Source organism: Canis aureus, chromosome 20 (assembly GCF_053574225.1).
Source record: "Canis aureus isolate CA01 chromosome 20, VMU_Caureus_v.1.0, whole genome shotgun sequence".
In the NCBI taxonomy this organism is placed as follows: domain Eukaryota; kingdom Metazoa; phylum Chordata; class Mammalia; order Carnivora; family Canidae; genus Canis; species Canis aureus.
In genome coordinates, this window is record NC_135630.1 from 14,139,513 (window position 1) to 14,155,532 (window position 16,020).

A 16,020-nucleotide genomic window follows, 5' to 3' on the forward strand; every position below is an offset into this window, starting at 1 on the left:
ACACCTTTAAATGTCTGTTTGTTTACAATGCAATGGGATTGAAGCACCTGGGTGGCACCTTCAGTTAAGCATCTGCCTTCAGCTCAGGTCATGATCCCAGGGTCCTGAGACTGAGCCCCACATTGGGCTACTTCACATCAGGGGGGATCCTGCTTCTCCCTCTCCCTCTGCCTGCCATTTTCCTTGCTTGTGACCTCTCTCTCGGTCAAATAAATAAATAAAAATCTTTAAAATAAAAAATAAAAATAAAATAAAATGGGATTTGCAAGGCAATCTATGTTAAATGCTAATTGAAGTTAATCGTATACATTTCTATATGATATTGATAAATACTAACTAAAAAGACATAGGACTTTTTATTGCTTTCCAAAGATGTGAAATCTATAATAATAATAGCAGTTAACATTTAATTAGCCCTTAGTTTGTGTCAAACACTCTTCAGAGTGTTTCATAGGTAAATTATTTAAGACCACAGTAATCTAAAGAGTTACATGCTATTATTCTCTCCATTTTACAAGATAGATAATTGAGAGCAAGAGGCTGGATAACTTGACCCCAAACTAATCGAAGTGACACAGCCAAATAGAAAGTTCACAATCTTAATCAATACGATGTACCGATATGGCAATTTCAACTATTTTTATTGCAAATATTCAAATTAATGTTTGGTGAAATTTTTTCAGTTATTTATTTTTTATTCAGTAAATACTTTCCAAATATTTATAACTTTTCCCCTAAATCACTAGAAAAGTTTTAAAGATTATTTTTGAGTATAAAATGTCACTATAGAAATCATTTTAGATATATTTGACATAAATCTTTGCCATTTACTTTACTTCCATCCATCTTTGTCTTCGATGTATAGAAATATGTCCACAAATAATGGAAAAATAAATGTAAATTCACTTAAATGAGTGGAAAAACCCATAACCAGTGTCAACTGTCAAGTGAATTAGAAGAACTGAATGAGTAATGACTGAGTATATATAATTCTGCTGATGGTGTGGATTTACAGATACATATGTGACATTTGTCCCACAAAGAAAGACAGAGACAAGTGAACTGTTTTAAACACATTAAGTATATCTTTGGGGAATTTACGAAAAACTTTTCTTAAAATAGGTTACTTGGTCTGGTGTATTTACACCTTTACATAGCACCCACCCCAGAAGGACCAATTCAATGTGGAAATGACAAGTACTTGACTACTTGTACTAAAGCTCTCTTCAAAAAAGCAAAAGCAAAAGTAAAACGCAAAATATATACGTGCATTCCCACAAATAAAAATATAAACAAAACAAAAATATTCACAACAAATAAAAAGCTTAAGGTGGAAATTACTTCTCATATGAATATTTAGACCTTTAAAATACATATTAAATTAGAGTGTCTAAAGCCAATCATCAAAAGTTGTAGATATGCTCTTTCTATTAAATTAGTGGAAATTTCTAAAATCTTGGTCATAAATAATTATATTTTTGAGAGATGATATGTTCAATGAAAAGGAGTTTGGCCATGAAATTGTGCTGTTTGGAAAGATCCCATATGTGCAACTTACTACTTGCATCATCTTTTTCTATTTCAGTTTTTTTTACATAAAAGGGACTGTTAGAATGTGCCTTTACAGTTAAATGTTCATTAAATGTGATAATTCAAGTAAAAGAGTTCTAGATCATGGTAAGATCTCTACAATAATTTAGCTATTCATATCACTTTCACTATTATCTCTGAAAAAATAATCACCTTCACTATTATCTCTGAAAAAATAATAAGATTTTAATTGGCAACAGTTTTCAAAAAATAAAAGACAAATCTCTATCTTAATGCTTATATTAAGTAAATAAGGAAACCATTTATAAGAGCATTTAAAAAAATAAACCCAAAGCCAAATAAAACAAATTCTAGAACATAAACAAAACTCTATTTGATCTTGGAGTGGGCAAAAGTTGGTTAAACAGACTATAAAGCACAAATTACAAAAGAAAATTTTGAGAAGTTGAACCTCATCAAAATTAAACATTTTTGCTCTTCACAGGTCACCAATAAGAAAATGAAAAAGCAAGTCACAAACTGGGAGAAGATATTTATTGAATGCACATCTAACAAAGGATTTGCATTGAGAACTCCTACAAGTCATTAATAACAAGAAAAATCAACTCAACATGGAAAACAAAAGATAATTAACTAAAGAACAATATGCAACAAATGATGCTTAGCACCATATTCATCAGATAAATGTAAATTAAAATATTAGGAAACATCCCTACACAACCATTATATTGGCTAAAATTAAAAAGCTTGACCCTCCCAAAGTGTTATTGAAGATATGAAGGAAATGGAACTCTCTTACACTGCTGGTGGGACTGTAAAATAATATCATCAATTTGGAAAAACGTTTGGCAATCTTTTTTGAAAAGTGAAACCTATATGATCCAGCCAGAAACAGTTACATTAATGAGTCCTAGTGAAAAATAAAAGTATAAAATGTAAATAAATAAATAAATAAATAAATAAATAAATAAATACCATGAGAGTCTCTCAAGTAATATCATATTATCTTATTAAGAAACAATTGTTGTTTGCTAGGAATCTAGCAATGAACTATTTCTGCAATGTAATCATGAATTCCCATGCTTTGTTTAGACTGTGATTTAGAGTTCCTTTACTAAGAGCATTGAATTTTTATTCCATTTTTCATATGTTACTTTTACCTTTATAGCAAAACTTCAAGGAACTCTTTAGCTCAGGACCGTGTAGACAATAAAATAATTGAGAATGACTAAGTCTGAAATTCAGAGTGGGATAAATATGTAAATCTTACATACATGTAACTCACTGAAGGATATTTAAGATACATAGTTAATTTCTCAATAAGAAGGAATGTGTAAATTTCATTAACAAGTGAATGTACCTGTGCTCGGTTCAGATGCTCTGCTTTATTCGTCTCCCTATTTTATTACCCCATGATTGTTTTCTGTGTTCACTTTCACATGCATTAGGGACTACAAACAAAAAAGAATTAAATGAGCAAAACCAACAAAAACCTTTTTTGCCATCAAGATTGGTACCCTAAGCTGCTGAGCACAGTCGGCCTCTCTGCTTCAGGTCAATATTGAGTTTGTCAGAAAGCATCCCTGGCTATATTTCCAGAGGTTCAATTTCTGTTCCTTCCTGAGACTGCATAAGTTTCTACGATTTCTAAACATGAAATAAGCTCCACTTTTATGATATCTCTGCAAAATATCAACTCTTGCTGTCCTAGTTCCTGTTTATTCTCACTTAGAAATGCTTAACTTGCGTGTCTGAGACCTGGGACATGCTGCTGCCTTAGGGTTATGGCCCAACCAAACTTTAATCAAAAAAAAAAAAAAAGTCATTCCAAGTTGAGCACTACATAAGAAAAACTCTCTTCTACTGAGCAGAATTTTACTGACTTTATGCTACTATATGCTATAAGCAGGCAGAAAATAAACCAGGAAAAGTATTGGAAAAACTGGTTTCTAATATCTCGATTTCTATTTTGTATGCCTTAAAATTTTAAATGATTATGAGATAAGTGGAAATACCAAGAAGATAGTTAAGCGTATTATGAGCTCAGTGGAGAGCTCTAGTCTAGAATAAAAACTAGAGAGTCATTTGAAAAAATATCACATAATCGGGAATAGATGGAATCACTTAAGGAAAGAGTGTGATAGAGAAAAGAAAGGCGGTTAAGTTGTAGTAAGAAAACTTAAGATTTACAGGGGGCTGTTAAGGAGAAGAGGAAATTACAAATAACTGCCAAATCTAAAGAAGAAAACTGGAAATGTATGGGTCACATGAGCTTGTCACAAGACAAGCCTGGAAGGGTACATAGAATCTAGGGAAGACTTAGTTATTTTTCTTTCTGTTTTGATATGAGAGATACCAGATGATGGTAGATTTGACCCATAGACAGAAAGATGTTGTCGATACAGAAGAGAACACAACCTAAAGAAAAATTTCCTAAAAAATGGCTAAAGAGGTTCACAAAATCACAAGTGGTGGGTTTGATTAGTCTTTCATTCCAAGTGGAGGAGATTCACGTAAAAAAGAGAAGCTTCCAAAGATAGGGGTGAACAAGGTTGGGGTATATTATTTTTATTGATCTTCAAAGAGTAGAAAGTTTCCCTTGAAGATTTCTTTCTCCTTGTGAGAATATGGTGAATTCATCTTTGAGAGAATTATGGATGTGTGGGGACATCTGTGAACTTTATTAAATCTGATAAATTTTGAGCGTGAGTGGCTTAATATGCAACAGTTTTAAACAATACATTATATTACAAAGATTTACTATTTTATTTTATAAGAAATCTGAGGGTAGATGGTTCCATTTGGTCCTTTTAGTAGTACACTGGTAACCTCAAAAATCTCCTGGTCTTTGTATACTTCTTTCTTTCTTTCTTTCTTTCTTTCTTTCTTTCTTTCTTTCTTTCTTTCTTTCTTTCTTTCTTTCTTTCTTTCTTTCTTTCTTTCTTTCTTTCTTTCTTTCTTTCTTCTTTCCTTCTTTCTTTCTTATCTTTATATGTTTCTACTGCCATAACTAGGACATTTTTCCTACACACATGGTCACAAGATAGACACAACCTGCAGTCATAACTTTCTCTAATTCTTCTTGTCAAATCTGAAATGAGCAATTTTTTAATTAATGTTTCTTTTTTGGTAAAAAGAGAAAATTTATCTTAAGTCCCTTCATCAGATATTGCCATGCATTTAAGTGATCAGAATTTAGTGACATCCTCATGTTTAAACTAACCATGGACATCAGGGACAAAGGGAAAGGGTACTGAATTAGAAGTGGTATTATTTACTCTGAGGACTTGCGGATGGGTGCAGCTTCCTAGAGCTTTGGGAGATGCCTTTCTCAAAATGAAGATATTGTTAATAAATTAGAAAGACTATGACCCTTAAAGAGACAGAAAATAAACAGTTCTACGATAAGTAAAATGGAGAAAATATAAAACATGAGAGAGCACATTTCAACAGCAATGTTGATTTTGGCTGCCAAGCAATTTGGCATGTATATTTGAGTTATAATTAATATATATTCAAAGTAAATTCACATTTGAAACTTTCCCAATTTGTAATTAATAAGAGTTTTACAAAACATCTGTGCTAATGGACTTACCTAACATCATATTTTTGTACTATTTCAAACATTCTGGAAGGTCTGGAATTCCTCTTCTCATCCCCTTCTCAGGACAGGCAGACAAAAAGTGACTTGTCAATCAAACAGCAATGGGCATGATCTCATAGATCTTCCTTTTTTCATACCACCATCTTTTATGCTCAATATCATCTTTTGTGACATGGAAATGCATCTGTCCTTTTATTATTGAGAACTGGAAAGATTTAGAACAATTTCTAAACTAAACAATGTAGAAATTTTCATCATCTATCCCAATAAAGAAATTAAAGGACATCTTAGGCTTCATACACTTAATTCTCTTCTTATATATTTATAGTATAAAATAATCAGTGTTATGAAACTGGAATAGCTTCAACTTTGCTGTTTTTTTCCTTTCCTAGCAATAGTTTACAAGATTCATTTCTATTCATACAAAGAAATTAATATTGCATGCAGAGCGATTAAAAGTACCTTTAGTGGGATCCCTGGGTGGCGCAGCGGTTTAGCGCCTGCCTTTGGCCCAGGGCGCGATCCTGGAGACCCGGGATCGAATTCCACGTCAGGCTCCCGGTGCATGGAGCCTGCTTCTCCCTCTGCCTGTGTCTCTGCCTCTCTCTCTCTCTGTGGGACTATCATAAATAAATAAAAGTTAAAAATTTTTAAAAGTACCTTTAGCTTACTGAAGCAGAAATATTAAGGATTTCCTGTTCCACCAGTAGAGACTTTTTTGAAGGAATATCAGAATAAAACCATAAATTTATTTTGGGGGGTGGCAATACTTAATAGAACAATAATTACATGATAACCAAAATTATAATGACAGTATAAGCTTTAGGATAGTGCTGACATAAAAACATCAATATTTGGAGATAGAATAATTAGACTCTGGTTTTTCATATTTATTTGTGATGAAATTAACCAGACACTGCTTCCCTCTCTGACCAGAAACTAGAGACATTGAGAGGAAACTCAGTAGAAACTAAATTTAGGTTGTGAGAAAGTTTACAAATCTTGCTTACCTTGAGGTGCAAGGGATATAAATTTAAGGACTGACAGCATAAGGTGGTCACAATGGACACTTTTATAATGGAGATCACTGAATATTTCCTGGCACTCTAAGAGACAATGTACTTTAATGTAGATTATATTGATTTACCCTAAGATAACTGTTTCCTCTTACCTTGCAATAACTTGGAGCAAATCAATGCAATCTGCATTTCAATACTTTGTTTTACTGATTTCTTAATAGAGATGGTTTGAAAAATTTGATTAGGGGAAAATATGCCCACACCTACTAATAACCGAACTGCATACAGGTAGGAAATTAGAGAGTAAAATACATCACTTTATTTTTAAATCCACCAAGGCAATTAATGCTTCTCTATTCTAGAAAGTTTACTGATGAAGATGTGACCTTGCTAACTTTGTCGTAGTGTCTAAAAGGCCCTGCTTAAAAGCATTCATATCATGCCATGAAGGTTATACTACATGATTCCATTAAGATGCAAGCAGTAAATAGGTACTGCCAATAAATGCAGAATAATTTCACCATATCTCTTGCTCATTTTTTTATTTTTAAAGTTTTATATATTTATTTTCTTAGCAATCACAACATTTCCATGACTATAAACATATTATTTGAAGGTGGTAAAAGTGTCTCTTAATCCACTGAGATTTTGTGAAAGGCTTCTGGCCACCCTCCTTCCATAGGGTTTTAGATTCTTATCAGTAGAGATACACAGTTTGAACGCAGGTTTATTGATGGTTCTACTGTCATCGCTCTACCGGCCACTGGTTAATGTATTATAAATCTGCAAAATAAATCAAAGAGGCCAATGAAGGAAATACAAGTCCACCAGGAAAGACATCTGGTGTAATGTATAAATAGGGCTCATCTTCATATAGGTTAATGCAGGGGGAGTTGTTAACAGTTGTTAATGTCAACATTTTTTTATGTTCCAATTACATTTAAGCATCAAGGAAGATCACATGGGGAAGGTTATCAAACCAAGATGTTATTAAATATTTGATATAATTCATTCAGGAATAAGATAAATGGCTAATTTATATATCATCCACGTGAGAAGAAAAAGAGAGTAGAGAAAGAAGAGAAAATTGCTTTTGTCCTCCAGGATCAGTAGCAGTTAATGTATCTTGTTACTATAATAAAAATAATTAAAGAACCATAATAAGCCTTTAAGGTATTCTTAGATTAATGCAGTAAGAAGGTATAAAATTATCTACAGTTACTATAACCTTTCATTTACTTCTCAAATTTTTCACATCTCTAAATATTCAGCCCAACTCCTAGATTTTTCATAAATCCATATGTGCATTTTTCTTCTTCAGTTTCATCTTACATTTATTGTACGTGATTATATTATTTTGAATTTTATTTATTACAACAATCATTTCTTCCCAGAGAGATTTTAATTCTAAGCACACACACACACACACACACACACACACATCCCACCGGTAAATTCTCTGTATCACAAATTACTAGGCTTGTATCACAGTAGGACTTACAACTATTTAGGATAAAATCTAGTAAAGTGAAATTCTAACATTTTTACTCTCCTGATCACTAAATCCAAATCATGAGGATATTGCAAGAACATTTCAAAATTTATTCAGAAATTGACATTTACAAGAACATTTTCAATTGGCATCTTAAGAAACCTTGTTAGACCACTTGAAAGTACATTTATAAGAACATTTGCAGTTAAAGGGAATTTTTATGAAAAAGACATGACTTTATTAAGTGATTTTATTAAATTATATACATGCAAGTAGTCTCATACACGTGAGCATTCACTAGAGGTAGTAAATAACCAAAAAGTAATTATCAGCCTTTTTAAGTTTAATTTTAACCTTACATAATGAATTCACTGTTATCCTTACTTTTAGAACTATTTTTTTATGGGTTTAGTCAAAATGGAACATGCAGATGTATGTCCTGATAGTTTTGAATTTACCTGTTGTACTTAAGGTGGTTAAAAATATATCTACTGACTTTCATATTGAAACTCATGCACTGTTTAACTTTTAGTTTGATTACTATGGTTAAAAATATTATTAGTGATACCTGGGTGGTTTAATTGGTTAAGCATCAGGCTTGATTTTGGCTTAGATCACGATCTCAGGGTCGTGAGTTCATGAGATCAAGCTCCAGGTAGGACCCTGTGCTCAGCAGGGAGTTAGGCTTAAAGATTCTCTCCCTCTCCCCCTCCCACTGCTCATGCATATTCTCTTTCTCTCTCTCTCATATAAATAAGTAAATCTTTGAAAAATATTGTTATATTTTGGTATTTTAGATACTTAATTTATGGTTGATCAAACTTTAGGGATATGGCACACAAAGAAGAACTTATAGTCAAAATGTTAAGATATAAACATACAGGAATTTCATAATATTCAACACTATTTTTTTAAAGATTTTATTTATTTATTCATGAGAGACTCAGAAAAAGGCTGAGACATAAGCAGAGGGGGAAACAGGTTCTCCACAGGAAGCCCCACACAGGACTCGATCCCAGGACCCCGGGATCATGACCTGAGCTGAAGGCAGATGCTCAACCACTGAGCCACCCAGGTGTCCAAACGCTATCTATTTTTAAAGAAGATAAAAAAGAAAGGAAAATTTAGTTTGATAATGATTACATCCCCTAAATATTCAGGAAGATCCCACTTAGTAGATAAGCTATAGACATATTCACTTTAATAATCAGGAAAATGCATGAATATTTGAGTTTGCCGCTATTGTTTAAAATACTACTTGCTAATGCTTTAAACGAATAGAAAAAGAATTGGAAGAAAATAGATGAAGCTTCTACTATTTGAAGATGATGTGATCATCACTGTGAAAAATGTAACAGAAATCAACAAGTTTTTAAGTAATTGAGAGATTATGGTAATATTTGGTCAAATGTAACAGGAATTTTTCTGCACCAGCAAAAAGCAATTAGAAAATGCAGTAAGACCTGCCAGAGTCTGATAAATAGGGTATAAAACATAAATCACATATAATTCAGTATTGCATTATTACTGGTTAATAAAATGCTCTGACCAATCTGAGCAGACAGGATTCAGCAGCCGGATCCTAGATGGCTTGACATCACCAATGGGCAGTTGGTCTGCTCTGGCTTCAACCTGATAAAGACGACTCTTGGTGCTGTGGCATTCTGTGTCTTTCAAAAAAGAACAGCAGTTGAGGGAATATGTACCTGGATGTTACCTATATTTTGATCCAAATCCAGGAAAACTGAGCAAGAAGAAAAGTAATGACTCAAGGACACACTGTACACCCCTGGAGTTGCCTAGACTAACATTTATCTAAGGACAGGTCAATTTCTTCCATGTCCTCTTGCTCTTATTTAAAAAATAATGACTATTATTATTTTTATCTCACTCCTGTTTTAAATGTAGGATGATAGGAGTTCAAAGACAAAAAAAAAAAAAAAAAAAAGACAGCCAACTGCCCAATGCCTTAGATCTAAACTAAATACTTAACAATGGACGTTTACTGTGCTATAGAATATATTCATCTATAGTACAAAATAGGAATAAAGGTTCTAATATCTTAGGAAATAACTGAACAAGAAATAGCACCATCAGAAAAATTTTATGACTCTTAACAATATAAACATCCCATTGTACTCTATTAAAATTATCTAAATAAGTAAAAAATGCATAACATATTAGTGGATTAAATGGCTGATTTTTGCTTCTCAGAATAAACTAGTAATTAAATGCAACCCCAGTCAAATTGTTATTTTGAAAAATAAAGATCGTTAAATAATCTATGCTTGAAAAAAAAATAAAGCATGATGGGGGTTCATTTTACTAACTCTTAGCACAAAGCAAGAAGCCAAAGAATATAAAACAATAGTTCAGAGTGAAAAAATAAGTGATAACCTATGTTTATGTACTAACCAATATAAGATAAAGAAGTCATTGAAATCAATGAAGAAAAGATATGTTTCACATATGATCTTGGGATAACTGAATCACTATTAGGAGAAAAAAAATAAAACTAGATTTTTAATCTTACACTGAATAAAAAATTATGGACTCTAAAAGGACGAGAAAACATTTAGAATATTAATACTAGTTACTAGTCGTGGGAAGTACTTCTGCAACAGGAGCCTAGTATCACAAATAGTTATGAAAGTTGTTGATTTCTTTATATTACGTTAAAACTGCCTTTGCACAAAAGATAAGCAGAGACAGTTTATCAGTAAGAAAATTAGGAGAAGAATCTTGTGAAATGTTCAATTAGGATGTAATATTTAACATGTGCAATTAATTCCTGCAAATCAAGGAACAAAAATAGAAAAATATGCAAAGGATATGCACATGCAATATCAGACATGACTATAGATCCCAAAGAAAGATTACTTAGATTCGTGAGAGGAAACATAAAAAATATTCATCCCAATTCGCTTTGTAGTGGTAACGAATTGTGGCAATGCAGTGTCAACCAATTGGGATACAGCTAATAAAATATAAATACTATGTAGCAGGAAACAAAATCCTGATGTAGCTATACCCATGTGTGTCCTTATGTCTTTAAAGAAAAATAATTTGAGTACAAGTAACAAAATAAGTAACAGGAACAGGTAAGAAACAGAAAGAGGTGTGTTTCAGCCATGTTGTAGTAATAGGATGGCTCCCAACCAACATTTGGTTGCCTGTCAAGACTGATGATGGCATACGCAGGAGACTTTCTGAGGAGAGTAGGGTGACTCTCAAGCTGTTCAAAAAGATGGCTTAAGAGAGCAGGAAAGGAGACCAGCTGGAATTTTTGGTTTTTTAATGGTTAGGATGCAGGCTGGCATGAGTGTTGTCATGCATGGGAAGGGGCTTCATAATTTAAAATTCTCATCTGGGTCAAAGGAGCAAGCATCCATGCTTCCTTAGCAGCTTATTTAGCTGTGGGGCAGAGGAAAGGGGGATGGTTGAAGCTTTAAAGCTGTCAGAAAACATAAAAAAATGATCAGACTCTTTATAATAAGACCTGAACCAGAATAGCACTTATATATCTGTAAACAGACAGACACAGACAAACACCACACACACCCCCAAATGCATTCCCAAGAACTGATACACATTCAACACTTTCCAGCAGTGAGTGTAGAGTTGAAGCTGTACAAAAAGAGAGGAAACAAGCTAGTAATCTCAAAAATACCTGTTGATTATGGAATAGAAGAATGGATGTCGCAATAAAAATAGCAGCCATTGATTATGCATATGTCATATTTTAAAAGCATTATATGCATTATCTTACTGAATCAACCTTATGAATAATTCAAAGGAAACTGAGTCTATGAGAAGCTGCACCAAAGATATTTTGCTAGAACTTGGATAATTATCTCTGCCCATTGCAGGATATCTGTTTCTAGTGACTCAATTACGACAGCCATACTGTGTCTTTCCCTTAGAGAATGTTTTACCAGCCCTGACACATTTGTATCCTTATCTCTTTATTTGAATGTTCATAACCTGTCACTGAAAAATGGTACCATTTGTGTAGCAAGCCTGAAGATGTGCCTAAGAAGTGCTAGAAGTGGTGATTATAATACAGGAAGAAATCTTGTTTAATAAAAATATGTATCTGGATGTAGCCATTATTTTTTCCTTTGGCTATGATATCTTTTGTGAAACCGAGTGGGAATGTAGCTGAAACTTTCAATACGTAGTGAAATTTTTATATGTTATGTCTTGTTTCTACAACTAGATCTTGACTATAAAAAAATTTAAGAAAAAGTAAAAATAACATTTGCAAAGTGAACAGTTGTGACATTCACTGTGTTGTTTTATCTGGAAAATGTCACTTGATTTTTTTTTTCTAAATTTTTGTACTTGTCTCTACTTGAATTGTAAAATATACCCTGATATCTGCATAACTTCCATCCTCAGTTCCTACAGGCCTTTGATCAAATATCATCTTTTAAAAGAGGTTTTAACCAATCATGATTTTAAAATAATAGCATAAATCCTAATCTGGTGCACCCTAACCCCTTCTCCTTGCATTTTCCCTCTCCTTACTACTTAGCACCATTCAGTTCACTGCATACTTATTTGCCTTATTTTCAGCCTCTGCCTCTAAAATGTGAGCTCTGATACTTGTTTTGCTTTCAGATATATTTTCGGTGATAAAAAGAGCAGGATTAGTTTCACTGAATGAGTCATTTTTTTTTACCAGTGGCCAGACATTGATCTCAACAATGCTGTTGTTCTGATTTTCCTATCATGTTGAAATAAAGTATTCGATTTGTGGAGAAGTTATATTTTAAGACTCATCTCTGTTCATATTTTAAAACATGACAATAATCTGTAGAGATTTATATACTATCATAAGCTATGTTAGCAATCATACAACTTTGGATTTTCAAACACACTAATATTGGGATGCCTGGGTGGCTCAGCGGTTGAGCGTCTGCCTTCAGCTCAGGCTGTGATCCTGGAGTTCCGGGATTGAGTCCCGCATGAGGCTCCTGCAGAAAGCCTGCTTGCCTCTCCCTCTGCCTCTCTCTATGTCTCTCATGAATAAATAAATAAATAAATAAATAAATAAATAAATAATCTTAAAAAAAACCTAATATTTTATAAATTGAATTTCTGCCAGGAAATTCCATGGATTCCATCATCATATCATGTGTGTTTAGTTTTCTTTATATACTTATTACAACTTCATAATTTTTTTTTCCTATTTGAATACACTTTATTCTGCATTTGGGATATCTTGAAAAGGGAAGGCTATTTTCTTTCTTCTTCTTATGAAAAAAACATAGCAGAAACTGTCATCTGCCTAAATAGCTTTCACCCCAGCATCACTGGAATCTTCCCATCACAGTTTGTCTCATTGTCCAACTTCCACTCTCTTTCTAATGTCCACTCACCTCAAGAAAGGCTAACTCCTTCTTTTGCCAACGGGGCTTGTTCTTTTCTTCTTTGGTAGAAACCAACCTTAGAATCTACACGGTATAATCTTTGCCAGTGACTTGGTTCAGGCATTAAATTCTAATGGTCGTTATTTATTGGGGGGCAAGGATTACTTCTAGGAATTTTTTTCCTTTTTTTTTTTTTTTGCTCTTAACAAGTACATGAGGGAGAAATGGCCTCTTTTATGCCTCTGGACACTGTTGCATCTGGGTGTGAGAACTGAAATTGCTGTTGCCATTAATGACAAGAAAGAAATCTTGCCCGAGGATGATGCAAACACAAGAAGCAAAGCAGAGCTAGAAAAAAATGCAGAGAAGTGGACTTGGAGCCTTGGTCATAACACGTTTGGAGAACCTTATTTTTGAGACTTTATGATATGTGACACATTTACTATTGTTTAGCTGTTTATATTCATACTGGTGCTTGAATTAAAAAAACATTCTAAATAAAATGCAGCAGAAAGTATATCAATGACATAATACATGCTAATAGTAAGATGGATTTAAGTTTGCTAATGTCAAGTATTGGTGAAGGCATGAGGAAAATGGTACTCTCTGACTTGGCTTGTTGGACTATAGATCAGGACAGCCATTTTGGAGGGAGATTATCTGTAGAAACAAAAATTAAAAATGCACTCAGTTCCTGCAAATCCATTCCTCATTATCTGCCTTAGAGAAACTATCATGTATATGTACAGAAGACATATTCAAAGCTATTTATTCCATCTTTATTTTAATCAGGAGAAGCAGAATCGCCAAGACTTTTATTACTAAGGAAATGGGAAGTATTTTTAAAAGCTGTGTTATTCTTTTTGTTTTGTTTTCTGGCCCTCTTTACCCTAGCTCACCCAAATTTTTTATCTTACTCAAAAGAGTTAAAAATAATGGAAGCAGAAAACATGAAGGTAATAGTAGTTTCTGAAATGCAAGATTAAGATTACTTATGAGGAAGAGAGTTTTTGAGAGAAAAACAACCCAAACTCTGTTTTTCTCTCTCCTTAATGAGGTAACGGTTTTGAAAACTCAGGTTAGAGCTTTCCTGTAGTGTGGAGAATGAACTGGTTCCACATATATCACCTTTATCTCTTGAAGAGAGAAGAGACTATTGGTGTTACGAATTAGGGCAAATAAAAAGGAAGAGAAAGTGAGGAGTGAGGCGTTGCCAAGAATTGTCCACTAGCACATGGTCCACTACTCATTTATCTAGAGTGTCAACTTGTTTGAATCGTGTTCCTAAGTACCTACATTCACTTGCCTGTGCAGAAGAGTCCGTGAGAGAGAAGGCCTTGGGGTCTGCTCTCCTACGTCACCCTCAGTCTATTTGCACTGCAGACATTAAATTGAGAGGAAATGGACCTGTCAGGGTCCCTCTAGAGTTGCAAGACATGAACCTACAGAAGAGAGAGGCACTGGATCTCTGACCCAGAGAGTAGATGCACAAACACTTAGTAGGGGAGAAGTCAGAGTATTGATAGGCTATAATGTGAGAAAAAAAAAGTTCAAAAATTATTTTTTCCTTAGATCTTAATTATGGGTGCCTCTAAGGCTAAAAAAAAAAAAAAAACACTCAGGAGACAAGCATCATTGCTCTAGAGACCAAAGGAGGTGCAGAAGGATATGCCCAGAGACCCTAATTCTTCCTTATTTCTTGAGTTCACAAGAGCCATGCTTCTCCTCAAGCTCCTCCCTTCCCTGTTACAGTTCATTCGTATGTCAAGATCCATAAAATGGAGACTGTCCCAGTGGCTCAGACCATATCACAAATCAAAGCCTAAGGCGGCCTGCACTGACGGGAAAAGCCTCACTGTGGGAGAAACCTAACACCAACCACAATCCTCCAACTTAGCTTTAGCTAGCTTATATTAGAAAATAGGACCTGCTGGCCTCATCAGGAAATCTTCAACGTCTTAGCCAATCACGTCCTGTTTATGCATCGCCTCTTCTCACATTCTATAAATCTTGCTCTTGCCCCAAATCTCTCAGGCAGGGTGCTCCACTGCTTGTGAGGCACTGTATCCTCTGAACTCATGGATTGATGTCTCTTGAATAAAGGGCAACCAACGTGTTATAAATTGTTTTACTTTTGTCACTTAATACCCCAAATCTGTTTTTCAAGAGCTACTAGAGCTACTCAAGAAGTAGGAGGGATATACGAACAACTAATTATATAAAACCAGAATGAGCTCTATTTAGGAGAGATTTCTGAATTTTTGTCTAGGGTCAATGTTTAACTGCATTGGACAATTTGAGGATCAGAAAGACAGATTACATCTGGTCTGCACAGAAAAGCAGTGTTGTGAGTTAAGAATTTTGGAGGAATATTAAAAGTGACAAATCTATATTACAAAGAAATAGTCCTAAAATATATTATTAAGTGAAAAATTAGCAGAAAGTTTCAAGCAGTATGAAACCTTTTGCATAGAAAAACATCACCCTCTTCCAACACACATGTGTAATGTAAACACTTAGCAAAAAAGCTGGAAGGAAGCAGTCCATCTGGGTAAGAGTACATATTCTTTGATAAAAAAAGAGAGAAAGCCAAATGAGATTTAACATAGGTTGGTATGTTTTAAGTTATTAGAAGGAAAACACAGCTAACTATATAATTTTAAGAAATAAATTTTTGGCTAAAAATAAGTAAGTAAGTAAATAAATAAATAAATAAATAAATTTTTAAGAAACATAAAGGAAATCTCAACTAAAAATTTTCAGTCATTTCAGAGATTTGGAAGTGTATGATGACTATACTGGTATAGGAATAAATTAGCTACACAATTTACTTCAAATTTTGTTAAGAGCAAAGCAATCAAATATTTCCTGTTATGTGCATTTATTCTGAGAAATAAACACATGACTTTTGTTTATTTTGTTTTAACTCGGCCAATTCTAAGCGTAGAGAGGAAAATTTTAGGTGCCAATATCAGTACA